The sequence below is a fragment of the Equus caballus genome, chromosome 3, assembly GCF_041296265.1.
Source record: "Equus caballus isolate H_3958 breed thoroughbred chromosome 3, TB-T2T, whole genome shotgun sequence".
Taxonomy (NCBI): domain Eukaryota; kingdom Metazoa; phylum Chordata; class Mammalia; order Perissodactyla; family Equidae; genus Equus; species Equus caballus.
In genome coordinates this window covers 117,379,942-117,407,855 of record NC_091686.1, presented here as the reverse complement: position 1 = coordinate 117,407,855, position 27,914 = coordinate 117,379,942, and positions in this window count along the sequence as shown.

Sequence of the window (27,914 nt, the reverse complement as noted above, 5' to 3'; positions counted from 1 at the left end):
TAAGATGGAGATATCAATGCTCTCCTTGCAACATTCTTGTCAAATCGAGGGGAAAGTATGTGATGCTCTAAGGACAGTGCTTAGGAAATATTAGATGCTCAACAACTAGTTGCTAACACTTGTTACTAATAAGAACATGTTTGTCATTTATTCATTAGATAAATATTTATTGAACACCTGCTAGTTTCCAGGAACTATAATAGTTGTCCAAAGGTCACTTGGTAGATAAAAAGCCTGAATTAAGCAGAGGAATAAGTTTCAGGAATAAGATGAATCCTCCCTTCCTCCATCTTTCATGGGGAAGACCCTCTATTTAATGCCCCCAAATTCCTATGTTAGTTTCCTAGCACTGCCATAACAGATTACCACAAACTTAGTGGCTTAAAACAACACGAATTCTTTTCTCTAATACTTCTGGAGGTTAGAGTCCAAAATCAAGATATCAGCAGGACCATATTCCCTCTGGAGACCCTAAGGGAGAATCTTTGCTGGCCTCCTTCCAGCTTCTGGTGGCTCCTGGTGTTCTTTGACTTGTAACAGCATAACTACATTCTCTGCCTCCATCTTTGCATGACCTTCTTCCCTGTTTCTTTCTCTCTTTTTGTTGTCATCTCATTTTGTGACTTTTATAAGGATACTTGTCATTACATTTAGGGCCCTCTCTAATCCAGGATGATTTTATCTTGAGATCCTTGCCTTATTACATCTTCAAAGACCTTTATTCCAAATATGGTTGCATTCCCTGGTTCTAGGTGAATATCTCCGTTAGGAGCCACTGTTCAACTCACTGCACCATGGATTCCTAATCTTTGCCTTCTGGAAAATGCTATAAAACTCTACCAAGTTCAAGCATTTGAGTATGGAAGAGAGAGCAAAGAAATGGGCCAGACTATCATTATTACAATAAAATCATGCTTACTGGGTTATTTTTTATTAAATCACAATTTCCTTCCAGCTCTATCTCCGGGAACAATGTTTTGAATCCAGAAAGACCTGCATTTAACTTGCTTCTATGCCCCTTAACTTGATGTGAGGGTTTGGGAAGTGCTTTAACCTCTTAGATTCAGGTGCTTTAACCTCTGGGATTCAGGTGCCCTGTATATAAAATGGGAATATGAAGCTGATATACAGCCTTGTTGTGAAGATTAAATGACACCAAGCGTGTAAAATAGTGAGTCTCCTGATGGACACATAACAAAGGCTTAGTATATGGGGCATGTCTTTGTTCCCTGCCTTTTCTGACTCACATTTCCAGTCTGGCTTTCTCTCCTAGGCCACAGACAGAAAATCACATCTGCTGAGTGTAGATACAACTTTAATTCTCAGAAAGCGATTTATTGCCTCTATTTCGAAGTTAGTGTGAGAGAGCTAACTCTTGTGGCCAAGTTCTGCCAAAAAATGTGGGCCTAATTCTGTGTCCTTAGAGTTTCCATCCATTTCTGCAAGGCCGTTTTCTTCGCCTGTCTGGAATTCGCTTAGTCACTCTTTCATGTAACAGTTTCAACCGACCAGGATACTGGCTCGTTCTTGTGTCTTGCAGGGCCCACTACACACCTGAAATGTGGTAGGGCTCAGTATATGTCTTCTGCCAGCTTACAATTTCAAGTGGCTAAAAGGTGTCCATCCCTCATGTCCATACCCTCTTTCTCTCAAGGTTGAAAATTTGTATTTTCTTCTGTGTTCTTCATATAATGTGTTTTAAATCCCAGACAACCCTCTTCCTTCACCTGGCATGTGCAGGATCCCCCTCTATTTTTTCCATCCACTTGTTACAGAGCAAAGTCCACAATTATCATTGGACTGGCTGGGCACCAGGTGCAGCCCTGCCTTTCTCCACCTGCTCTGTGCCCTGGGAATAGTCTCTCTCTCTGGACAGCCATACCCTTGGGTTTGCGGTTGTATGTGGGCATTTTTGGGGGGAGGAGAGGGCAGCAATGAAGACTTTGAATAAGACGTTGAATAAGACTTTGAAACCTGTAAGAGGGTGAAGTTGGAGGTGTTATTTTCCTGAGTCCTTTGGGGCTGGGTTGCCCTCTATCAAAGCCCCAGCTTTTGTCAGTCATCCTCTCCATGCAGTTCTCTCTTTGGAATCTGGTACCGCTCCCTCCTGTTGTCCCTTCACACTTGCATGTGGCAACAGCTCCCTACTGTTGCCAGCACCCAGAACTGAACCAGCCCGTGCCACCCTCCTTAAACTCTGACCACATCAGTGTAAAGGGCCCCTTTCCTAATCACTCCTCAAGCTTCCAAACTGGAGTACACCTTCTTTTTTCTATTTGGACTCTGGCAGACAAAATAACTAATACCACAGGTGACACCAGAAAAGGGACCTTCAAAACGAGATTCTGGGGTTAAGGGGCTCAAATATTTAGAAACACACAAACAGCCTCCTCTTAGTGGGGAAATGGAATAGGGAGAGTCTGTGTCCTGCAGAACCATTGTGATTACGACATTATCATCAGTAAGGCATGGGGTGAAGGGCACGTGCAGAGCAAAGTATTAACTGAGTCGAGAAAACTGGAACCACAGAGACATGGAGCTATAGCTCTCCCTCGCTCCCACGCAAGTTTGCCTTTCTGGGCTTCTCACTCACATGATCAAAATCAAGTGCTTTATTGCTTTAGTTACTGGAGACTGGAGCTTCTGCTATTTGTGTTGCCTCCAACCCACCATACTCACACCTTTAAATCAGGTGAAAGAACTTCCATAAATGTTAGCAAAGGATCAGAGGGATGGAAGAAGGGAAGGAAGAAAGGAGAGGAAAAAAAAAAAAAAAAGATGTGAGAGATTAAAAGAGTTGCTCAAGCTCCTGGAACTAGTAAATGGCAAAACTTAAACCAGACTCCTAACCCACACCTGCCATTCTTTTCCGCTCTCCACTCCTGCCCCTTTCACTGAGTGTAGATTGCCCTGCTAGTAGCTGTATGTACTATCAATTCAGTCTTGACTGAAAACTTTCTAGGGTTCTTAAATCCTTAAACTAACAGCTGTAGTGTGGAGATCAGGGTCCCTAATCTTCTTTTCCACTTGCAACTTTCAAAGGACAGCTCGGTTTACTGCAGTGTCTCCAAGCGGGTAGCATTCTCTCTGGTACGGTGCAACAAACATTTAATTTCTGAATCCTGCCCAGTATCTCTGGCTCTCTCTGTAAATACCCTCACTACCTTTGAAGGAGTACAGCAAGTGCTTAAGATCCTTTGATGAAAGTCCCCTTAATTAAATCTTTTGAATAATGAGCAATTATTATCATTTCATGAGGAATATCCTGGGCAGCATCCCATAATGGGAATTGACAAGATCTGAGAAGAGTCTAAAGTCAAGTCTTCTAAACCAGTGCTGCTCGTAATTAGCATAGATATGATCATTAACAAGTTCCATTTCCCCTACTTAGAAGGGGAAAACACGTTAGATTCTCTCAGGAAATCATGTCTGTGAGTCATGCAGAGAAACTCAATGCCTGCCAGGGACGACTGGAGGCAGCCATTGTAACACAAAAGGCACTCCCTTATGAGTCAGAAGACCCTCATTCAAATCTCAGGACTGCCACTGATCTTGGGCAAGCCACAAAACTTCTGAGTCTCAGCCTCCTCATCTGTAAAATGGGAGTAGCTTCAATTTTGACAACCACATGAGGAGCTTTTTCACTTTGAAAAATGTATAGATGCAAGTAATCCTCAGCATTATCATTATCAACATTATAACCATAGGTAGTAGCATGCCTCTGGTTTCTGCTTTGTCCTTTTGCTTATCATTTGGTTTTGAGGTTTGCTTCTATTACATATCTTAACTCCAATTATCTTAGGCATAGCAATTCAGTAAAAAAGCAATTCACCATAATTGTCTCCTCCTTTCTCTCTCTGTCTCTCCTCCTCTCCCTCTTTTCTTTCTTCTTCCTTCTTCTTCTTCCCTGGCAACCCTTATGTTTCTTAATTCTCCTCCTGGAATGGCGAAACTAATTTCTCTACATCTTCGCCAATATCCAACATTGTTTCAGTTAGCTTTTGCTACAATGATCTTGTGTAACAAACTATTCTGAATTCAGTGGCATACTTGACAATGTAAAATCATTTTCTTGTTCACATGTCTGTAGGTTGGCTGGAGTTTGGCTAATCCAGGCTGGGTTTGGCTCAGCTGGAGTCCAAGATATGAGTCAGGTTTAGATGTGCCCTACCATCTCTCATCCTCCTTGAACCAGCAGATATCCAAGGCATGTTCTTATAGTGAAAAGCAGGTGTAAAAGAGGGTAATCCCTACCATTGAACACACGTCATGGCATTGCTCAGATTATTTGCTAACATCTCATTGATTAAATCAAGTCATGTGGCCAAGCTCCAAGCCAAGGGGTGGAAAAGTATCGTCAACCCACCACAGAGTCAAAGCTCACATGGCAAACCCAACACCAATGGGGTAGAAATGGGTCAAGTATTTGCTGAACTACAGTCTACTGCATCACAGACAATATCAGTTAAAAATCGTTGCCAAACTGATACTAGTAGACTTCATTTGCATTTCTTTCATGCCTTCTAAGAAAAAACTTCATATGATCTTTTATGTTTTTTAACGTTTATTGCATTTCTCTTTTGTGAATTACTCTTTCATGTTGTTTCTGTGGGGTTATTTCTCTTAATGAGTTGTTAGAAAACTTATAAACTAAGGATATTCATCCTTTTATGTATCAAGGAAGATTATTGTAGGTTACCCTCTGCTTTTTAATTTTGCATGTAGTGCTTTAATACACAAATTAAAATTTATTCCGTGTTCCAAATCTATGACTTTTTGGTTTGTAATTTCTGCCTTAGATACCCAACTTAGAAAGACTTTCCCTATCACAAGATCATATACCTATGTTTTCTTCTGGTTCCTTTTGGTTTTCATGCTTTTGCAACATATATAGGTATTATGTACATTTTTTTTCTTCTAGTATAGGTATGAGAAAGGGTTCTTTCATATGCCCAAGTGAATAACCATATTTTACATCTAAGATGAGCTTTAAAGGAGTAGTTCACCAAAGGAGAGGATAAGCTGAGTTGAGGGTAATGTTGGGGTGGTTAAGGGAAATAAGGTCACCCAGAGCACAGGGGACCACATGAGCAAGGCAATGCTGGTGCAGAAGCGTGTGCCGGGGGCAAATGTTCACAATCACCAGGGCAGGGGCTTGGTATGGGACGGTGGGGAGAGAGGCCAGGGGCTGAATCACAGTGGACTTAAGGCCACGGTGAGGACTCCAGTTTACTCCAAGAATGATGGGCAATCTCATCTTCTCCATGTTTATGTTAGTCACTCTTGATTCGTAGGGCCCTTCAAGCAGGAAGCAGGTTAGAGATCCAGCCCCAAGAAAACACAGTCTATTCTTAGCAGCAGCTTCTCTCTTTCTTCTAAGAGAGAAAGAAAGAGCCCTCTGTTGCCTGCTGGGCTACTCATCAGACCAAAGTCTTGGCTTAGAGGAAGCAAGAATCCAGAGGAGTTGCTGCCAGGGTTTTAGTGGGGGAGTAATCCATGTGATGCCCCAGGACAGGAGGTCTATCCCCAGGGCAGCCAGTGAAATCTGCGTATCATTCTGACTGCCTGAGATTAAAAGGTCCACATCAAAATGTGGAAGAAAACTCTTCTGAGAAAAACGACGTCCTGATGCTTCCGGGACGTTAGCTTGAATTCCATCAAAGTGCAACATCCAGGGTGAGCGCCTCAGGAGAAATTCACATCAGGATGAGCAGTTCCCAAAGAGGCTGGTGATTCTGTTCAGAAAGCTTTAATTGATGACTAGTATAGGCTGACAGCTAAGCTGAAAGCTCTGGGGCTGCAGGGGAACAAAATAAGATTCCCAGCCCCGAGAAGTTCACAGTCTGGTCAGCCAGACAGGTGTATATACAAATCACACTGGGGCTTGTGCTAAAATAGATATGTAATAAAAGTGCTAGACAAGTAAGAAAGAGAGAGAAAGAGAAAGAGAAAGAGAGAGAGAGAGGTTGATTTGGATCAGCTAATCAAGATAGCCTCCTTGGAGGCAGTGAGATTTAGGCAGGCCTAGAGTCATTCTCAGAATGAAATAATAATAATGACACAGCCAGGATGCTACATAATTTGTGAGGGCCAGTGCAAAATGAAATCATGAGCCCCTTGTTCAAAATCCAGGAAAATAAATGCTATTAAAGACACTAAAATAAAAGTTTTTCTTTTTTTGCATGCTCTCTCCCTCAACTGGTCATGGTTCTTTTTATTTGCCATTTAATGCTATTCTCAGTAAATAAAAATTAAAATTTTAAACTATTAGCATGAATTTTCCCATGTATCTTCATATTGCGCAATGCCAGTTTTAAACGTAAACATAAGAGCTCTTATCTCATATTCAGAATCGCCGAAATGGCACAATTCATATCTTATAACTCCTATGTGCATATGTATTTTGTTCTTACCACAATGGTGGAAATGATGCACAAAACCTAACTCACCTCTTTACATGAGCACATTCAGCCAACACTCTTTTCTTTATCGATGAATAAGGAAGGGCTGGAAGGCACAGGGGCTGTGGTAGGTCCTATCTTTGCCTTTCCTGCTATGTCATCATTTTTAGCGAAAGTGGTTGGCTGATACAGGCAAGTAACAGGAGTCGGCAAGGATGTGTTATGGTTCCTTGGTCTTGTGTTTCTTTGAATGGCGTTGCCTCATTTCCTTGCTGGAAGCAAGTTCTGGTTCGAACAGAAAACACAATTCTGTGCTGTCAGCACCTCTGCTTATTCAAGACATAACCTGCTTACCTTGCGTTGGCTTTGAGTCTCATTGAACTCCCAAGCAACATGAATCCACTGGAATTCTGTGCTCTTGGAGATTTGCGATGCTATATGTGAACAGGGGGCAAGGAATGGTGGGGAGACATACTGCACCCATCTCCTCTACTCACAGGCGTGCCCTGTTGTCCCAGTGGACTTTACTTACAAACCACAAGTTCAAAGATAAAATTATGAAGAATTTCAAGAAAGTGACAGTGGAGCATTAACCAAGCAAGGTGGTCTTCTGAGCACACCACGCTCTGTGTGACCCCACAGGTCATACAAACACGAAGCTGGCTCGAACGGCAGCTACCATTTTTCGGATGAGCACTTAGACTTGGCACTGTGATGAGTAATCTGTATTAATTGTCTCACTTAATTATCACAGTAACTTTATAATTGTGCCCATTATGTGGATGAGATAACTGAGGTTTGGGACAATAACTACTTTGACCAAGATCTCGCAACTGGAAGATGGCAGAGCTGGACTCAAAACACCTGAAACCTGACCTCAGAACCCAAGTCCTGGACCCCCGCTCTCTATTCACAGGGATAGAACAGGCAGCAGAAATTCCTACCAGAGAGCGAGGAGAGAATGTGCGCTTCGGGTGTATGCTCCTGCATCAATCAATTGTAAAGGGATTTATGCATTTCTCATTTGATCAATTCCTTCTAGAATATTTGGATTAAACTGGCATTTGAGCAATTTCTTGTGGCAGAGTGGAACTATGTTTTCCTTCCTAACATACCTCTCTTGGAAACTATTCTATCCCCACTCAGAGAATCCCACTAATTTCATGAGGTTTAGATGCGACAGTGCTCGGCCTGTAAGGTTACTGGGAGAATCAAAGGAGAGAAGCCATGCAAACGTCTCAGGGGATTCTTAACACATAATAAGTGCTGTATAAATAAGAGGCAATGTTTTATATTTACTGTTTCAAGAACAAACAAGTTACCCAAGCTGGGCCAGTCAAAGCCTTCCTTGGAACTTCAACCGAAACTCTTCATAAAGATTGTCTCTCTTTCTCTGGGATCATAAGCTGTAACAACCAAGGGATTCTGTAGCTTCTGGGAGCCATATTGTCTCTATATGGAGAGAGTTGGCTTAAGAATGAGGCCAAACTCAGAGAAGCAGGGCTCTATAGGGAGATAAAAAGAGAGAGAGAGAAAAGAGCAGATCACATTATTTGAATCCCTATATCTAGACTTACCTGTGGCTAACAAACCCCCTCGAATTTCCAGGCATATTCCTTGTTCTCCCTTTCTTAGTTTGAGTTGTGCTTTTGTCACTCGTAGCCTATAAAAGAGTTCTGATTAATACTGGAGGGTTTGTTATAGGAACACACAAGCGCCCACAAGTGCAAAGTTACATAGATGGTTGTGGTCATTTGTTCACCCATTCATTCATTATTAAATGAATCAACATATTAAACAATTTAGCATATTTTTACTTTCCAACCATGTCCCTGGTATGTGCTGGGTCCTATGTATACAAAGTTCTTAGGAAAGTCTGAGATGCTAATGCATAGTGACACATTCCATAGTTGGGCAGTCAAACATCCTAGTTTGCCATGGATGGTGCTAGTTTTACATCTGTTGTCCTGTCTTAACTATTAATAGCATCGCTTTACTCTCACAAGGGTTTTGGTTTGGAAGACAAATCATATGGTCTCATACTTGATTGTACATAAGAAGCAGTGACAGCTGAGGGAAAAGAACATGTCAGAACATAAGTTCCATGCAAGCAGGGGTTTTACATGTTCTGTTTTCTGATCTCTCCTACCACAATGCCTGGCATACAGCAGAGGCTCCATAAACATTTGTTGACTGAATGAGTAAAATGCAGCCTGGGGAGTCAGGGCAAAGAAGGCTGCATTAGATTTAATACATGAGGGCTGGGGAAGGGTTTTCATTTGAAAGTAGACAGAGGGAACAGCATTTGCAAAGGTAAAAGGACGTGAGAAAGCCTGCCTGTGTAGGGGGCTAGACATAGTCTGATACCGTGGGACCACTCACAGCGCAAGCTAGGAAGTGACTGAAGAAAGGACCGTATGATGGAACCAAGAACCTAGAGAGCTTGTCTTAGGAAAAAGTATGACCTGTCATCTGAGGATACTGGCAAGGTATAGGGGCTTTTAAGCATGTGAGTACTTTGCATATTAAGGAAGATCATTTTGGCTGAAGTAGCAAGAAGGACCCAAAGTGAGAAAACGCAGCTGAGAAAACTCGCTAGGAGAGGATGTGAGAATCTGAGGCTTTGCTCCCCTGCTGCTCCTCGAGGAAGTTTTCTCAAATCTCGGGCACGAGGAGATCAGTGAAGACAGTGCAGAATTCATTTTGTTTAATGAAATTCAATACAGTCCATTGAAATAGCACATTTTGAAATCGTCATTTAAAATTTTTTTTCCAACATTAAATCTACCATTTGTTTTACAAATGCTGGTGATAGTGGATGGTGTGCTTTTAAAATATCCTTATCTGGCAAAATAAAATGATGCCAATTCTAGGTCACTAGTGACCTACACCATGCTACAATCTCTACAATTCGGGGGGAATTTTTATGTGTCTGTTAAATCACTAAGTGTATTCCCCCCAGTCTTAAGGAAGAGTTGATACATTCCTGAACTCAGGAATTGGCAGTGGGGTTGCAAATGAGGGGATAGGTTTTGAGATGTATTTAGCACATAAAATGAATAGCTAGCGTTTGATTCCATATTAGAGGTAGGACACTTCTACTTCAATTATCTGGATTCTTCAAGAGCGGGTACAAGTTTTTATTTTATTATTTTAGTCCAAATAATGCAAATAATTCCCTCATGTATCCATTTTTGTTTTCTTATGTAGCTATTTCCCTCAATGAAAATATCATATTCTTTTTCCTTGCGGAATGTAAATATTTCCATCTCCTGGATGAATAAGCAAAAAAGTGATATATAAAGCCGTGCTTATACATATCATCTGGCACTATAGATTCCAGGGACAAGACACATTCCTTTTTCAGATAATAGCATGCCATTTGATATATACTGATTTATGTAAACACTTGGGAAAGCAGAGCTCTGTTTACATTTTTTAATAATTTCTTCACTCTTTAAAGGAAGTATCTTTCAGAGATACATGGCTCAGGGGCCAATATTTATCTTTCAGATTTCAGTTTTAGTCAGCAGAGAGAAAGGTTGCTGCTGTTAAATCTTCAGCTTTTATGATCTCTGTTTTGGGATCACGCAGCTATATTGGAACAAATAGGCAAGTTTCTGCTCATCTCACTGCTCCACCCCCCTAGCTACCTAAGTAGCCACTCTGCAGTTTCTTTGGTAAGGCAAAGAGGGAATCAAACTCATTAAACAGTCACTATTTTTAATAACTGGAAGACCCACTTTGACGTGGATTAATTCTCCATTTGAGAATCCCCCCACACTTGTCAATCATCTTTGGGGGTGGGATATAGATGCCAAATGTTTTTGTTTTGTTTTTCCTGATGTATGGAGAATAGGCAGCTGAAACTTAAAACTTATTGTCTCAGGTGCCAGCCCCGTGGCCGAGAGGTTAAGTTCATGCGCTCCACTGCTGGTGGCCCAGTGTTTCGTCGGTTCAAATCCTGGGCACAGACATGGTACTGCTCATCAGGCCACGCTGAGGCGGCGTCCCACATGCCACAACTAGAAGGAACCACCACTAAAGAATATACACTATGTACAGGGGGGCTTTGGGGAGAAAAAAGAAAAAAATAAAATCTTAAAAAAAACGTTGTCTTGAAGACTCATACCTGGAAAGTCCCCGCAAAAAATGTAAGACAATCCAGAGAAAGTTAAAACAAAAACTAAAACAAAAAAACTTAGAAGGACATTTTTTCTTCTAAGTCAAATGGGACAGAACAACAGTTATGCAGCTGTAGTGATGAAATGATGGGAAAGCAAAGGCCCCTTCATGTTTGGGGTAACACTTGTGGGCCGAGGGAGAAAGGAGGGACCATGACAAGAGACTATGAACACACTCTTGAGAGTGGAAGCAAGCACTGGGAGAGAGACCAAGCAGAGATAAGATAAAGTCACAAACACGAAGCAGAATTTGTGAACTGTAGAATACAGCAACAGTTCACAAGGGGCAGCTAACACAGTGGCCATCAACATGATCTAAGATGAAGAAATGGAGTGGGCTCAGAGACAACTGAGCCTGGACATCAGGAAGAATCATGCTCCAAAGGTCCAGGACTCAGGAAACTCTGTCATCCATAGAAGGACTAAAAGTCATGAGATAAAGGTTAGTGGAGAAATTCTGGTCACAGGGGTAGAGAGGGCAGAGAAAAGCCCAGCAGGGACTCTAGTGGTAGGAAAACTGGGAGTGCAAGATCAGCTTCTAAGTTGAGTGCGAGGCCTACTCCAGGCTCCTACTGGCCCTCCAGATGGGCTCCCCAATAGAGATACAATGAAATGGCACTTGTTCCTGCCTGCTGGTTCCTCCGGGCACCTTTCCAGGTACCTCCTTTATCTGTTTGTCCCACCAGGTCACTCCCCCTTGATGACACGGATCTGAATCTTTCACTTGGGAGCCATTCTCATTTCCCTGCCTGACTCCTTTGATTTGATTCCTCCCTGCCGTACTCTGCCTGTTTCTCTCTCACCACCATCCAGGCCACTAGACCCAAAGCTCATGAGGCCAAGGATCACTTCTGCATTTTCCTCTGTTTTCTTTCCCAGTGCCTGGTGTGGTACCTAGCAGAGTGTCTGGTGCATAGTAATATTTGTGGAATGGAAGAATGGGGGAATGATGATACATTTTGACATTATTCTTTATGCTAGATTTAATATCCCTGCTAGAATTTAAAAAAAAAAAACATATCCCCTTCACTTCCCTCTTCCTTGGCACACATGCCCTGTGCTTGTAGCTTGGACTACTTTTTCCTCTCCTTGAAATCCTTCAATACTATCTTATTTATCACCTCCTCCAAGAAGTCTTCTAGGTCCCTAGTCATTCTATGTCTTTCTCTGGGTTGTATCGATATACTGGATTTACTTATACCTTTGCCCTCAAAAATTCTGAATTTTAAACATATACATCAGCCTCCTGTTTTTATACAGTGAGTCTCTTGCTCTCAGGGACTGCGTGTAATTCATCTGAGAGACAGGGTGCACAGTGATTGGTGAAGAGCTCTAGGTGCAAAGCCTGGCTGGATAGGTGACTTTGGGCAAGGCACTTGACCTTGCTGTGATTTAATTTCCTCATTTATAATTTGGGTTTGAAAACAGTATCAATTCCTTTGGTGCTGTATTTCACTTAAATCATTTAGAACAGTGTCTGGCACATAGCAGCACCATATCAATGTCAGCTATTATTACCTTTTTATTCCTACTTATTGCATCACACTCGGCACAGAATCGCTCAATACATATCTGAACGTCATTGGGGAAGGGGGAGGAGAAAACATAAAGCCGTAATAAGATATCATATTGGTTTCCTAGTGCTGCCTACCAAGTCCCGCAAACTGGGTGGCTTAACATGCCGGAAGTTTATTGTCTCAGTCGTGGAGACTAGAAGCTCAAAACAAAGCATCAGCAGGGCCATGCTCTGAGACTCTGAGTAGGATCCATCCTTGTCTCTTCCTAGCTTCTGGAGGTTTCTGGAAATCCTTGGAATCCCTTGGCTTCTAGCTACATCACTCCAATCTCAGCCTCTGTCTTCACATGGGCTTCTCCCCTGTGTTTGTGTCTCAGTGTCTGTGTCCAAATTTCCCTCATCCTATAAGGGCACCAGTCATATTGGATTAGGTCCCTCCCCACTCCAGTATAAAATCATCCTAACTCAATTGATTACATCTGCAGTGAGGTCCTGGGGGTGAGGACTCCAGCACACCTTTTTGGAAGGCACAGTTCAAACCATAACAAACACTCTCACTTGAATGGTACCTTATAGGTCACATATCCCTACTCAAGAATCTGTTATTTTGTCTGATCCTCCCAACTAATCTTCAAGTTAGGCATTCTCCCCGGTTTCAAATAAGAAAAGAGAACACAGAGGCTAGGAGCCTTCCCAGGGATCCAGGCTACTAAATGGCATAGAAGAATGCAAACTGGTGTTTCCTGACCTTCCCTCCTGGAGAATCCACTCCTCTGTCATGCCTACTAAGAAAGTGAATCTATGCAGAAACAGATGCTGTGCTCCGGCACTGTGTCAGGCACTGCCCTGCCTGCTGTGGGGATTTAAGGAATGAGGTACACACTCGGAGTGCAAGGCTCTTGTAATTAATGACAGGTGCTGGCAAGTCAAAGGAGACATTATTCTGGGGTTAAAGTGAAGCCAGCCCCTACATGTGCGTGTGGTCACAGATAGCTTCCAAGAGAAGGTGGCTGGGATTTCCTCCCCTCTTTTTTCCTTCTGTCTTTCCTTTTTCCCTTGCCTGCTCTTCACTTCTTTTCTTCCTTCCTCTCTCACTCACCTCACTCTTCCTTTCCCTCTATTCTTCTCTCTCACCTTTGCCTTGCACTTTTCACTCTATACACACATTTTGAAAATATTGACATAACTAATTCTTTTCAATATATATTTCTTGAGAAACTAACATCTTAAGGTTTTCCCAGGGTGTTGCATTCATTCTTCCCCACTTAATCAGAGCCATACTCTTAAATAGTGAAGTCATTGTTTTCTAGATAATGAGACACACTCAAAGGATTACTTGAGTTGCCCAAGTCAACCGAGCTAGCTCAATGGTTTGCAGGATTCTAAGCATTCCAAGTTCTCCCTCTCCATCACGCCACTGTTGCTGATAAGAAAAGACTGTGAGTGATTTGACACCAAAAGCCAAGGCAACAAAAGCAAAACTAAACAAGTGGGATTACACCAAACTAAAATACTTCTGCACAAAAAAGGAAACCATCAACCAAGTCAAAGGGCAACCTACGGAATGGGAGAAGATATTTGCAAATCACATATCTGATAAAGGGTTATTTTCTATAATATATAAAGAACTCATACAACTCAATAACAGAAAAACCAATCTGATTAAAAATGGGCAGAGGAACTGAACAGACATTTTTCCAAAAAAGGCATACAAATGGGCCACAAGTACACGAAAAGATGCTCAATACATCAGGGAAATGCAAATGAAAACCAAAATGAGATATCACCTCATACCTGTTAGAATGGCTATCATCAAAAAGAGAAGTGACAGCAAATGTTGGTGAGAAAGTGGAAAAAAGGAAACACTTGTGCACTGTTGGTGAGAGTGTAAATTGGTGCAGCCACTATGGAAAACAGTATGGAGGTTCCTCAAAAAATTAAAAATTGAACTACCATAACATATCATCTACTTCTGGGTATATAGCCAAAGGAAATGAAAATAGCATATCGAAGAAATATCTCCCCTCCCATGTTTATTCCAACATTATTCATAATAAGCAAGATATGGAAACAACTTAGTGTCCATCAATAGATGATTGGGTAAAGAAAATGTAATATATATATGCATGTATATATATTATATGTATGGGTATATATAATGGGTTTTATATGTATGTGTGTGGGTGTATATATATATATATATATATATATATATACACCCACACACATATAATGGAATATAACTCAGTCATGAGAAAGAAGAAAATCCTGCCATTTATAACAACATGGATGCAACTTGAGGACTTCACGCTAAATGAAATAAGTCAGACAGAGAAAAACAAACACTGCATGGTATCACTTATATGTGGAATCTAAAAAAAGTCAAACTCATAGAAACAGAGAGTAGAAAAGTGGTTGCCAGGGGGTTGGAGGTGAGGGAATAGAGAGAGGTTGATAAAAGGGTACAGACTTTTAGCTATATATAAGATAAACAATGTCTGAGGATTTAATGTGAAACTTGGTGATTATAGCTGATAACACTATATTAAAAAAAAGACGGACTGTGAGTCACCAAGTTACACAATGCACTACAAGTGCCTTAGCATCTCTCCTGAGATTACTTCCTTTCAGGAAACACAGGAACTCTGAGAGAAACATAGGGTGGTTTCCACATCTCTCTCAATCCTAATTCATCTCATCACAGGACGGATGCTTAGTAGTTAGACTGTGTACTCATGCAGAGCAAGTTGCAGCACAGGAAAGTTAGCCCTGAAGGAATTGACTCGCCAGACCTTCCTGGCTCCTCAGTGGGGACTAACTACTCAACATTAACAACTCTATTGACTACTCGGTGTTAACACCAGCGTCAGGGTGACTGGGGAAAGCCACATGCTGCCCTGTCTTCTACCGGAGTGAAGCCGATGATCAGCAGTCTCCAGTCTTTAGCAATTTTCTTTCACAGCGAGCAAAGCTCCTTTGAACTCTGTGGAAACTAACTGGAAACATCGCAAGGAAGAATGGATGTTTCCTGTAAAATAAGAAGACACATCTTCTGCTATTAAAGCAAGTACACTAAAAGCATTTCTTTTTTCCTACTGTGTTGGAAATTTATTGAGTAAAATCTATTGTAGTGAACAGAGAATAATCAGCCTTACCTTATTTCTCAAGACCAAAGCCATTATTTTTCCTCTTTTGGAGCATTTAAAATGGTTCTTCAATATTTAAAGTGATGTATAATCATCTGCGAAATCAACTAGGGACTCTCAGGATGTAATAGACAAAAGAAAATGCTGGGAATATTCATAATTTCAGGTATCCATAGTATACAATTTATTTCAGGGTATACCATTGCTTTTCAATATTTCATTTTTGCTATCAGAATGTAGGGTAACCTTAAGCATAATTCTGGCTTAGATGTTATCATTTATCATGAAGAATCATTATTTTATTTTCAGTATGATTTACCATCAGGATAATCTTATTGAACCTACTATTTTAAGCCAATTGTATTTTATTCTGGGGATTATGGTTTGGCTCTTTATTTTGCTCCTAAATACATATTTTAGTTACACGGCCGTATAATATAGTAGAAAGTGTAATATACCTGCAACAGATTCTTTGAATTTATACAACAAAGAGATGTGGAAAAGAATAGAGCAGACAATTGGATTGGCTGTCTTTCTAGAATTTAAGATCTGGAAACAACCTTGGACTGACTTAGTCTGAAGCTGTTGTTTTGTTGATAAGATAACAGGCTCAGATTGGTTAAGTAAGATTCTTTGGGTCACATGGCTTGTCAGTGGCTGTGTGGCTCATTCAAGACCTGGATTCCTCCAGATCAGCTAAATGGCATCCAAGCGTGGCATTTCCTTCTAATAATTGATACACACCTAAAACTGTGGCCTCTCTCTGCCTCTGCTCAGAATTGTATCAGTGAGTTCATTCACCCAAAAGTTAACCTTGATTTTGGGGGTTCTTCCTTAAGACGATCTGATTCTCATATCATGTAAACCACCCACTGGCCCAAATTCTAGCCTCTAGAAAAACTCAGAGAAAGTTTCATCCATGTATTCACTGACGCTGTTCCATATTTAAAGAGAGATCCCATGTCCCACATGTTCAGGGGAACTACTTATTCACCACTTTTCTGATTATTTTCAGCAGGAACTGACTCAAATACTTCTGACTTCTAACCCCATCCCAAGCTTCATCCACCAAAAGTTACCAAAAATCATTCTTCTAAGGGACAGTGTGGATAAAAACTGTACCCAATTGCTTCAATCCTGCCTTCTCTTTTGGGTATGACTGACTCAGAACAGATAAACTCCAGTCTCATCTCATCCAGGGCATGAACTTAGAAAAAATAAAAAATTCCATACCCCTGTAGGTTGAAGACTGAGTTTCCACAGTGCTACCTGTTGCTGGGGAGGCAGAGGAGAGTAATTGGAATTCAGTAATGTGGAGCCTAGTGTTCCAAAACACCTCTTGCAGGTCCTCCAACCAATTTCATTTCTATTTGAGTCATCATGGCACCAGAGAGTTCTATCCTTGATTCTTATGGACTTCTCATCTTATTCCCAGTCATTTAACCAAGCCATCAATTACAGGTGCAACAGGCAGAGTTTCAAGACCAAAAGACCATGGAATACACAAACATGAGGGCCTGGACAGTTACTACTGCTAACACCTCAGTGAAAGATGGAAATAAAAACTACCATTTATGGAACACTTCATAAGTTATCTCTTTTGTTTTCCACGACAATCTATATTTGGAGAATAAATAGACTTCAAGAGCTTAAATAACTCACAGAAGATAAAGTATGGCAGAACTGTGATTCCAAACAGAGTTTCTGATGCCAGATCTTACATTTTAATGACTACAGAAAGGAAATAGCAAATAAACAGAGCACTAACTGGGGGATGAGAATGTAGTCAATGGCAGGTGGACATCCAGGAGGAGCACATGAAGAAGCAAAGGGCAGCAGAAGAGGCCACTAGAATAGCATCTAAGGCTGGTACTAAGATAATTTTCCCCAGCATCTGCTCCAGTTGCCTTTCAATAGAGCTTCATGGGCAAGGATGCAGATTCCAGGATCAAGTTTCTTTCTATCCCCAGCTTGGTCCCACCATCTATTGGAAGAACAAACTTGGATAAGTTGTTTTTAACTTCTCTGAAGCTTGGAGTCCTTATCTGTGAAATGGGGCTATAAAATTGTCATGTTTGATGAAATAATTTAAGTAAAATATGTAGCACAGTAACTAGTACAATGTAGGTAAGAGAAGAATGTTAGCTTTTATTTATTACCAGCACTTTACTCACCTAGGCATAACATAAAACTTTTTTCCTCCCTTTATTCCTCCTTCTGTCTCAGAAAACTCTCTCTTCTTTTTCATCTTTACTTTTTCCTCTAATTCCTAAGTATCTGTTATGTACAATGTGCTATATTAGATACTGGGGATATATGCAATATAGTCTTAGATTTTAAGATACTCTTACTCTAAAGAGAGGAAGGTCAGCAAAAAAATTGACAACAGATTGTAATGAGTTTCAAATAGAGGCTATAGTGGGAAAGAAGTGTTCAATTTAATTTAGAAACATCAAGGAAGCTTTCAAAGGGAAAAACTCTTGAGTGGTTTCAAAAGGCTGAATGGTAATTTTCCATGTAAACAAAGGTGTTTACAACAAAGGGAGAGCTTGGTTCAAAGTCATAGAAGCTTAGCACAACATAGCAGGTCTCAGCAGGTCTGAGAGTGATTAGATAAAGTTGGAGCACAGTGTACAAGTGGTGGGTAGCTGCAGCAGATGGAGCAAGGCTCCAGGTTGTGCTAAGCCTAGGGCGTGTAGTAGGATGATAAATTGGCAAGTATTCATTAAGCCTTCCCCCCCCCCCCACTTGTACAGGTCTGTACAGGTATTGCATTCGTGGGCATCCACGCCCGGGTAAAGGGGGTTCCTTTAATAGAACACACACACACACACACACACATCAATATTGTTTTTGATTTTTGAAATAGTCTTTTGAAACTCATGGTTTGGGAAGTCAAGAGTTATTTTACAAGAAATTTTTATAATTTGGAGGTTTTGTAAGTACTGAAAGACTCAGAACATAAAAGAAACACTGCGCCTAGTACACTGCGAAGAATGAAGAAACACTGAAAAGAAGTTACTTTTCTCACCGTCCACAGGCAGGAGAAAAAGAGAAAACATGAAGATAAGCAAAAGCGTAGGCATGATGAGGTCCCTAAAAGAGATCTAAGCTCCAATTCTTCTCCCCATCTTTTGGCCTATGAAAGAGGCAAGATGGTGGAACTGCAAAATGTAGAATTTAGAAACAGACTTGAGGATCTAATCACCAAAGACCACATGGTTCATTGCCCTGACCCACATATGGGTGGTGGGGTTGGCCACAAAGCTGGCAAAATTTCCTTGCAGAGACTGACAGAGGTATAATCGATAAAGTGATGGGGCATGCTGAGAAAAAGAGGGTGTGAGCTGGACTCTTGAATTTTCCCAGCTATAGAGTGTCAGAGGAGAGATTGCTCAAGAATATCCTGTCCTGGGGAGGGCTACAGAAGTTAGCTGAGAGAGAGCAGGTTGGCTGAGGGCCCTCAGGGCCATGGCGGGGGAGGATTAAGAAAGATCACTCTGGTCCAATGGCTGGGGACCAGGAGAGAAATGGGCAAAATAAGCAGATAGCAGAGTGACTAGAAGTCAATGAGCGCTCATTGCACTCATATGATTGCCGTGGCCCACTGCCCTGAAGTTTGAAGTTAAATCAACCAAGAGACGTGATTAAGGGCAAGTGGAGACCCACACCTTGACTGAGAAAATTCTAAAATGCCTGGGTCTTTCCTGAATTAAGGTTACGTTTTCCTTGCTTGGGAAGAAAGAAATAAAATATAAAAATAGAAATTAAGTTCACTTATTAAAAATAATCTTCAATGTATTTTGGCCGTTATCCTCTCCTACATCACTGAAGATGTAGGAGTAACAGAGGAATGCCTATGGCAATGGTGAAAGGGAAAAATGAAGAAGGGGACATGGCAGACAGTGTTTGTAAGGATGGATGGATGCATGGACGCATGGATGCGTGGATGAAGCATTAGAAAAGAAAAAGCCTTCATACCAGGTTGAAAGGTATTTTCCCTGTACTTTTCCTGAGCACTTATACAGAAATACTTGACGTGTATGAAAAAATATTTGCCTAAAACTGTTTTCATTATGTGCACACAATCAATCTTTGCCATCGCTCTTGACTGAATCTGAGCTTCCGTTAGCAGTAGATTTATTCTGTGTAAATTTGCAACTTCCTCCTTTGACATCTTGCCTTTTCCTTGTCTTTCTTCGTGTGTTTCTCCATGGGTTAATGGATGCCGAGTCCATTTCAGAACATAAAATCTGCAGTGTCTTTATAACCTATCGTGTGTAACTGGGCACACCCCACCTTAAAAACGTTGAGCAGCTTACATTGTGCTCATATCAAGGACGATTATTCCTCAGACTTTTTGTTTTATAGCCAAAAAACCATTATATTAGCAATAACAGCCGTCACACTGACAAATAAAATGAGGAGCAGGAGACAGATAAGCTGGTGTTATTTCCTGAACTGCACCAAAATGGAAACGGGGCGTTCGTAGCTGTATTGCCAGATGTTAGACATGAAGTATGTCTGCACAAGAAGCTGATTCAGAAGCAGACGAGGACAGAGAGCACTTGTGGGCCACATGCATCTGACCCCTAGGGAAACTCTTCTCCGTGAGCACCAGCCTCCTTGGCGGAATGTTTTCTTCTTCTGGAAAAAAAAGATTTTCTACTGGACTCATCCCTGACTGCATATTCGCTTGGGCTCTGACCTACTTTTCGTTATCAGTACCTGGTCTCCTATGTTTTTTTTGGAAATCGTGTCTTTTCTCCCTACTGAATTGTAGTAATCACTATTTCTCCCATAATTCCCCTGGGCCCACTTCAGGCCCTGTTCCAAACCATCACCTGCCCTTCAGGTATGATTTGCATTAGTGCTGACTCAGCACAAGTCCTTTTGCTTTCTTGGTTTTTGTTTTTAATTGGTGAGGAAGATTGGCCCTGAGCTAACCTCTGTGCTAATCCTCCTCTATTTCGTATGTAGGACACACCTCAACATGATTTCATGAGACATGTGTAGGTCGGCACCCAGGATCCGGTCCGTGAACCCTGGGCTGCCAAGGCAGAGCATGGGAACTTAACCTGTGCGCCATCAGCCAACCCCTGCCCTCTCTTTGATCCAAAACAACAGCAATGGGACAGACCTACAGCAAGACTCCTTAAGTGGGTGTCACCAAGGTAAGTTAAACCAAGCAAAGGGTCACTGAACGCTGTGGTCAAGGGAAGGAGTCCTTCATGGAGAACTTGCCAAGCTAAAAGGCATCGGAGGATGGATGAAGCAAAACAGAAAGGAGAGTAGAAAGAGAATTTGCCTCCCCGTCTCACCCTGGGCTCTGCTCTTGATCTGTGTACAAAAGCAGTGAGTTTGCCTCCAGCATTTTGAAGGCATCATGTTGCATCTGTTGCACAATAGTCAGACCCAAGTAAGCTAAAGCTTAGGAGAGCTTTTAAAAGAAAGAGTTTTCAAATATTGAAAAGGAAGCACATTTTGTGGTTATCTAATATTTAAAAGTCTCAGAGTGGGCGATTCGGTATGCTGTGAAGCAGCATCTCTCAAACTGTGGCAGAACCAGTTTTGTTTTGTTTTTCCTCGGTATATTTTTGTCAGATTCAATAAAAATAAGAGGCGTCCTCTGATCTCATGCTGGACTATCACAGCATCATCACATTGTTCTAAACATTTCTAAACGCTTTCTTCTAATTTACTGACTTATCTCATTGCTGATCAGACCCAAAGGTTCAGGGACTGGCATAGATCCATGCCCCCCCTCCCCAGCTCTCATTCATTCCCTGGCTCTACACTCTCGCCTGCTAATGAGAGCCGGGGCTGCCTCCTCTCCTGGCACTCACCATGGACACATTTATGCAACGTCTATCCTCCACTGAAGGGAGATTGACAAGCACGGCTGGGAGTAGTCTTCCCATTTTACAGATGAGGATATGGAAAGTCAGAAAGATTGAGTCATTTGATTGATAATCATACAGCCAGCGAGTAGCAGACACAGGATTCCTTCTGGCATTAGTCAAAGCATACTGTATATGCCGTAAGATTCAGTGTTAAGTGATGTTCCATGAAAGAAGGATACTATTGGGAAATGCATTTGCCTAATGCTGCTTTCTTTCCCCTCTTCCTGGGCATCACAATACTCATTAAAGCAGCAAATGAAAAGTTCCAAGAACCCTGAAGAAAAGATACTTGTTCTAATCTTGTTTCCCAGATATGTTTTACCAGGAAACCCTTAATAATATCCAAACTGTGGAAAAGGCTCTGCTACCCTATGTGTCTGGCTGACAAATGGACGTTACTCCCTGTGAAGATTTCCCAACTCAATCTAGAGGGCCCCTTGAAGAGTCAAATAGACCACAGCTCATTGCTTCTCACTAGTCTCCTTTCTGATCACATCATATTTAGAGATAAAAATACACGATAATTAGGTATTGCTCAAGAGGGCTTAGAAAACTCCAAATCCTGAGACCCATCATGGTTGTGAAATTCTGACAATCACCCACTGCTCATTGGATTGAGAGACCATGGGATCTTGGTGAAGTTGTGCACTTTCGCTGTAATCCGAGTTTTCTCAAGAGTTCATATTGTGTGTGTGTGTGTGTGTGTGTACCCACATGTGTGTGTGAGCACACGTGTGGACAGACTATGATCAGACTGACAAATGCACCTACTGCACACGTGGTCCCTGGGATCTCTTGAGAAGTTATATATAAGCCATTTCTGCCTATTGCCTGCAGGTCTAATAGGATGCTACTCTCATTTACCGCCTGGCAACAGTGAGTAAAAGTGGGAGAGGCTAATGAGAAAAAGCAGAAAGAAGTTGTGTCAAGGGAGGTTTCAAGTTCAAATCAAGGTGCAAGTGTGTTGTTATTGTGGAAGTGTGGCAGCCATGGGAGTGTGCTGCTCAGTTCTTCCCTTATGAGACAGAGCTGCCAGGAGTGAAGTTGTCTGAGAGCCCTCAGCGGCCGCACCTTTCATCGAGATCTTCACACCACTCAGGTCACAGCCATTCTTGCTCTGGGTTGCTGCCGCTGATGACCGAGCATGGCTTAGTACTAAAGCCAAGCCATTCCTGCCCAACATGAGTTTCCCCTCTACACAACCTTTTGTCAAGGACTTTCCATCAACCTTGATGATATATGTAATATATATGTTATGCAGTCTTAAAAAATAAAGAAATTCGGCCATTTGTGATAATATGGATAAACCTGGAGGACATCATACTAAGTGAAATACGTCAGACACAGAAGGACAAATACCGCATAATCTCACTTATGCATGAGATCTAAAACAGAAGAAAATGAATGGTGGTTACCAGGGGCTGGAGGGAGGGGGAAATGGGGAGTGTTGGTCAAGAGGTACAAAGTTTAAGTGATGTAGAATGAACAAGTTCTAGAAAACTGGTGTAAAGCAATGTGACTTTAGTTGACAATATTGTATTGTGTACTTGAAATTTGCTAAGAGGGTAAATCTTGGGTGTTCTCACACCCAAAAAAGGAAAATGATAACAACGTAGATGATGGATATGTTGGTTGGCTTGGTTGTGGTGAATATTTCACAAAGTATGTGTATATTGGGTCATCAGGTTGTACACTTTATATTTATACAATTTTGACTATGAATTATGCCACAACAAAACTGGAGAACAAATGAAGAGCTAGCTTTGTATTGCAAATGGACATATGGTTTAAGTTATGTTAACATAGATCATTATGGCCTAAATTATGACTCTTCCCAAAATTATTCCTTTGTTTGTGCACTGTAACTCAAATAAACAAAAAAAAAATAGAATTTCTTCCTCAATTCCATTGTCCTGCATTTTATTGTAAACAATCAGGAGGAACCAAGCCAGTCCTTTAACACTTTGCTTAGAAATTTCCTCAGCTAAACATCCAATTTCATTACTTAAAGTTTTACCTTCCACAAAACACTAGAACATAAACACAATTCAGCCATGTTCTTTGTCACTTCGTAACAAGAATTGGCTTTTCTCCATTGTCCAATAACATGTTCCTCTATTTCCATCTGAGATCTCATCAGAAAAGCCATGCATCCCTATTTCTACCAACATTCCATACAAGCTTATGTACTTTCTGAGACGATGAAAGCTTTCTCTACAGCTCTCCTCCTTTCTTTCTGAATCCTCCCCAGAACTGCCTTTAAAAAATCCCTTCACAACAATATCAGCTTTCATTAGCATGCACCTCAAAGTTCTTCCCGCCTCTCCTCATTACTTCGTCCCAAAGATGCTTCCACGGTTTAGGTATCATTGCGGCAGCATCCCACTTCTCAGCAACAATAACTTTCTTAGTCTGCTGTGACAAACACCATACACTGGAGAGCTCAAACAACAGAAATTTATTTCTCACACTTTTAGAGGCTGGAAGTCCAAAATCAGGGTGCCAGCGTGATTAGGTTCTGGTGAGGGCCCTTTTTAGGACTTGTAGATAGCTGCCTTCCTGTTGTATCATCACATGGTAGAGAAAGAGATGTCCAGTCTCTTCATCTTTTTATAAGGCAACTAATCCCATCATAGGGGCCCTTCCCTCATGACCTCATATAAACCTAATTACCTCCCAACGACTCCACCTCCAAATACCATCACATTGGGGATTAAGGTTTCAACATATAAATTTTGAGGTGACACAAACATTCAGTCCGTAGCAATGTCATATGGAAAGATGAAAAACCGCCAACAAGCCATTAAAGGCTAAGTATGAGAGCCCAGAGGCTTCTTTCTAGCTCAAAATGTGGTCTTCTCTTCTGTAGCGGAAGAGCAGATACAAAAGAGGAGTAAACTCAGGATTTAGTAATCACTTAATAGTGCTCCAGAGACATAAGCTCAGTCAAAGCAGGTCTGTTTTGCTAAAGTAAAGGCCCTGGTTGGGGCCCTGTAAAATGGAATGGGGACATCTGGATAGATGCTTCTAAGGATTTTAGCTCTACAGACTTGCCTGGACCATCAGAGCCTTCAGAGTTGGCACAGCCTTTCCTGGTAAGAGCAAGCACTTCCTCTGTGCAGGAAGATACTGCAGAGGCCTTTGCCCAACAAAGCAATAAGTTCTCCCCTTTGGAGCTGTGTCTATCTGTTCTTTTCCATGATTGACCAATACCTGTGGATAAATCCCACTGTGTCAGGTCCACCTAGGGATTTGCTGGGCCTGATAGAAACAAAAGATATTATACCCTGAAGGAGCTGTAAGCATCACCTAGCATGCACGGGCAGGAGCCAGGGGAGTAGCCCTGGAATTGGATCTTAAGAGTGTTTGATCAAGCAAATTGGAACATAAGGCTGGGCAAGCAATAATTCATTGTTTTGAAGCAATTTTTCACAACACAAAATTTATCATTTTGATAAGATCCCCAGTACCAGACTATAGGGCAATCTCATTGTTAAGGTAGATCTGTGAAGCCTGGAGAATGTGATGTCCCATGCTGAACAAAGCAGGATTTCCTGAGTTTCTGTGACCAACAGTAGAGGAAAGAATGAAGAGGCTGAGAGAAGTGGGCATAGTGAAATGACCATGTCACATGAAGCTAGAAGATCCACCAGAATAATATGTTCCATGGAGGGCCCTTTCAGCTCTGTTCACTAAGGCCATCCGAGCTGTGCTTGTGAGAGAGGCAGTGGCGTTTCAAAGAATTTCCCTTGGTGACTGTCCTCCAAAGGGCAAGGTGGACAATAGAAGAGCCATCCCAGAGCTGGGTTCATTAATATTCATCGGGATGATGGGGCCACAGTGATAGAGGCCAGGTGGTGGCACTCAACTTCCAGCAGCCAGGGGGCTGCAGGTTCCATTGCAACCCAGAAGGGTGGAGGGAGGTTGACCCAGAGGGAATTTTAGACACATTTCATGGAATTTGGTAAGCTTAGAGACAAAATAGATTGTTAGTGAAAGGGATGACTCACATCTACTGTCAGAGGAAGACAAGATAAAGAGGCATAAGGCTGAGGATGGTTGTTCCAATAAAAAAACCGAAAGTCAAGGGCCTTTGCTCAATTTGTGGATTGAGACAATTTTTAGATCTGGACCTTTTAGAACTGGACTTGAGAGGAAGGACTCTGCAATACCATGGCAAATATGCATACTAAAATGTCTCCAATTCTTTCCAAAAGAAGCCTATGGCCATTTATTTAGAGGAGAAAAGCAGAATCTCCATGATTTTGAGGTCCAGTGGACATAAGGTTGGAGGTGTCATTGATACCTAGAGATGGGAAGGAGCATCATTCTCTCTCAGTTAGAGTGCAGATATATGGGAACCAGATAAAAAATGGAGTCATGAGTATGTCAATTATACCTCAATAAAAAATAAAAAATCTAATCATAGCTAAAGTCCAGCTTAGAGTGGATTGACTGGGTCTGTGAACCCACTAGGTGGTAATTTCCCCAGTTTTCTGAGTGTATAATTGGGATTGATGTACTAGGTATTGGAGTAACCCCCATACTGGGTAATTAGACTCTGGAGTAAAAGCTGTCACCATGGGAAAGGTCAGGTGGAACATGTGTAAGAATGCTGCTTTGTCCAGTATATTGAGTGACATGGAGGGCTGCTGGCTTTGAGTGGACCTGGAGCAGAAAAGGTCTCTGCAGTAGGCATAGCTGGTGTTACAGGCAGCCCGTCAACTCGGGCCATACCTTCAATAGACCCTATGGTGTTGGAGGTGGTGATGGTGGGGAAAAATGCAGTAGGATGAGTATGGCAAGCTATAGTGGGAGAATCAGGATGCTGACCTCTAAGATTCCAGCACAATGATACGCCACCTACAGCAGAGAATTATAAGATGGTCAAGAAAGAACTCCTGACTTGCTACTGGATGCTGATAGAGATGGAGAACTTGATGATGGGGCACCAAGTAATCATACATTCAAACTACCTGTTTAAGCTGATTCTATTAGGCCTGTAAATATAAAAGTTAGACAATCCAGAACCATGGAATCTGGCAACAGTCCATTGTAAGATAAAAATGATATATCGAGGATTAAGACCAAGCAAAATCAAATGACATGAACAAGCTGCATGACACAATGGCACAGATCCGTTGTTACATAACACCGTGGCACCATTACTCTCCTCCAGCTCACACTTACGATTGTGTGCATGTGTGTGAGAGGGTAGGTAGCATATGATTACTTGAAAGAAGAAGAAAACGCCCATACTTGGTAGATATATATGTCAGCTTGGGGTGTGCATGCAAATCAAAAACAGATCATGTTTGCGTTAAAGCCACACTAACAGATGGCACTGAAAGACAATAGAGAGGGAAATTTTTCCCAATGGATGGAAGTATGAGTTCTGAATCTGGTTATCCTTTTGGGTGCAATGAGAAATGGCCTGAGGTGAGACTATGTATAGATTCCTAGGCAGTGGCCAATGACCTCCTAGCTGTATAGAAATCTAGAAGGAAAAGCAATTGGCTTGATAGAGCATTAGAACAACTAAGTGAAGACACAGTTGTACTAGTTGTTTTCCAACAATTCTCTGGAAGTTTGGGGTGCCATTATTCAGAACACAGTACTGGCATAAATAAGAGATGTGTTTAAGTATTCTATTCCTAATAAGAAGGAAAGTTGGGTCCAAGAACCATGGGATGAATTAGGAGTGGTCTCACACACCATCACATTAGAGACCCACTGGGGGACTTTGTGTTACCCTGTCCCCACAATTCTAGGCTCTGTAGACTTAGATTTCCTGGTTCCAAAGGAGGTGTAGTTTTCCTAGGGAACAGAGCAATGCTACCACTGAACTACGAGCTATAGTGCCTGCCTGGGAACTTTGTACTTCTTTGTTCCAAAAAGTCCTGCTGGCAAGAAGATGAGACATCGTCTTGCCAGTGATAATTGATTGATCATCAGGAAGAGATGGGACTGCTCTTGAACAATGTGTGAAGGAAAAATATGTGTGGAACTCAGATGATCAACGGGGTAGCACCTTCCTACTCCTTGCCTGATCATAACTGTGAGTGGACTGTGCAGCAACCTGGCCTGAAGAAAAGTATGATTACCAAGGGCTCAACCCACCAGGGTGAAGGTTTGAGTCACACCACCAGCTAAGTCAGCAAGACTTGGAGAGGTGATTGCTGAGGGTGACAGGAATTTAGAATAACACAAGAAGAAGACAATGAGTACCAGTTGCAACCTTGTGACCAACTGTAGCAATCAATCCAGGCTGGAGTTTATCCCACTAACCTTCCTCTAGTTAGTTTCCCTGTGGAAGGAGAGGCTCTTGTGAAGCACGGATGAGCTGTTATACATACATGGATGGTGAAGTGGATCTGGATAAGGTAAGTGGACTTTGGCTGACATTGAGCATGCTACTTAACTCCCCCTTCGTGAGAGGACCTGCTGCAAGGAATCCAGTGAGCTGAAAGCCTTTAGTAGGTGCCACAACTTCAGAATCCCTTGCTGAATTCAGAGTAAAGTCAACCTCTCCCAGGTGGCTCGCAGCCCATGATGATGTGTGATAGGACTCCTATTGTGGACATTTCCAGCCCCAAATAGAACTCCTCTAATCTTTGTTCTGTGATTTCAGTCAACCTAGACAAGACTTCCTCAGGGCTGCCCTGCCATTTGAGGATCTTCCTACCCAACAGTCCTTCCTTTCCTCTCTCCTTTCCCAGGGGCCAGACCTGCATCACAATCTGAAGACCCTTCCCATCAACACT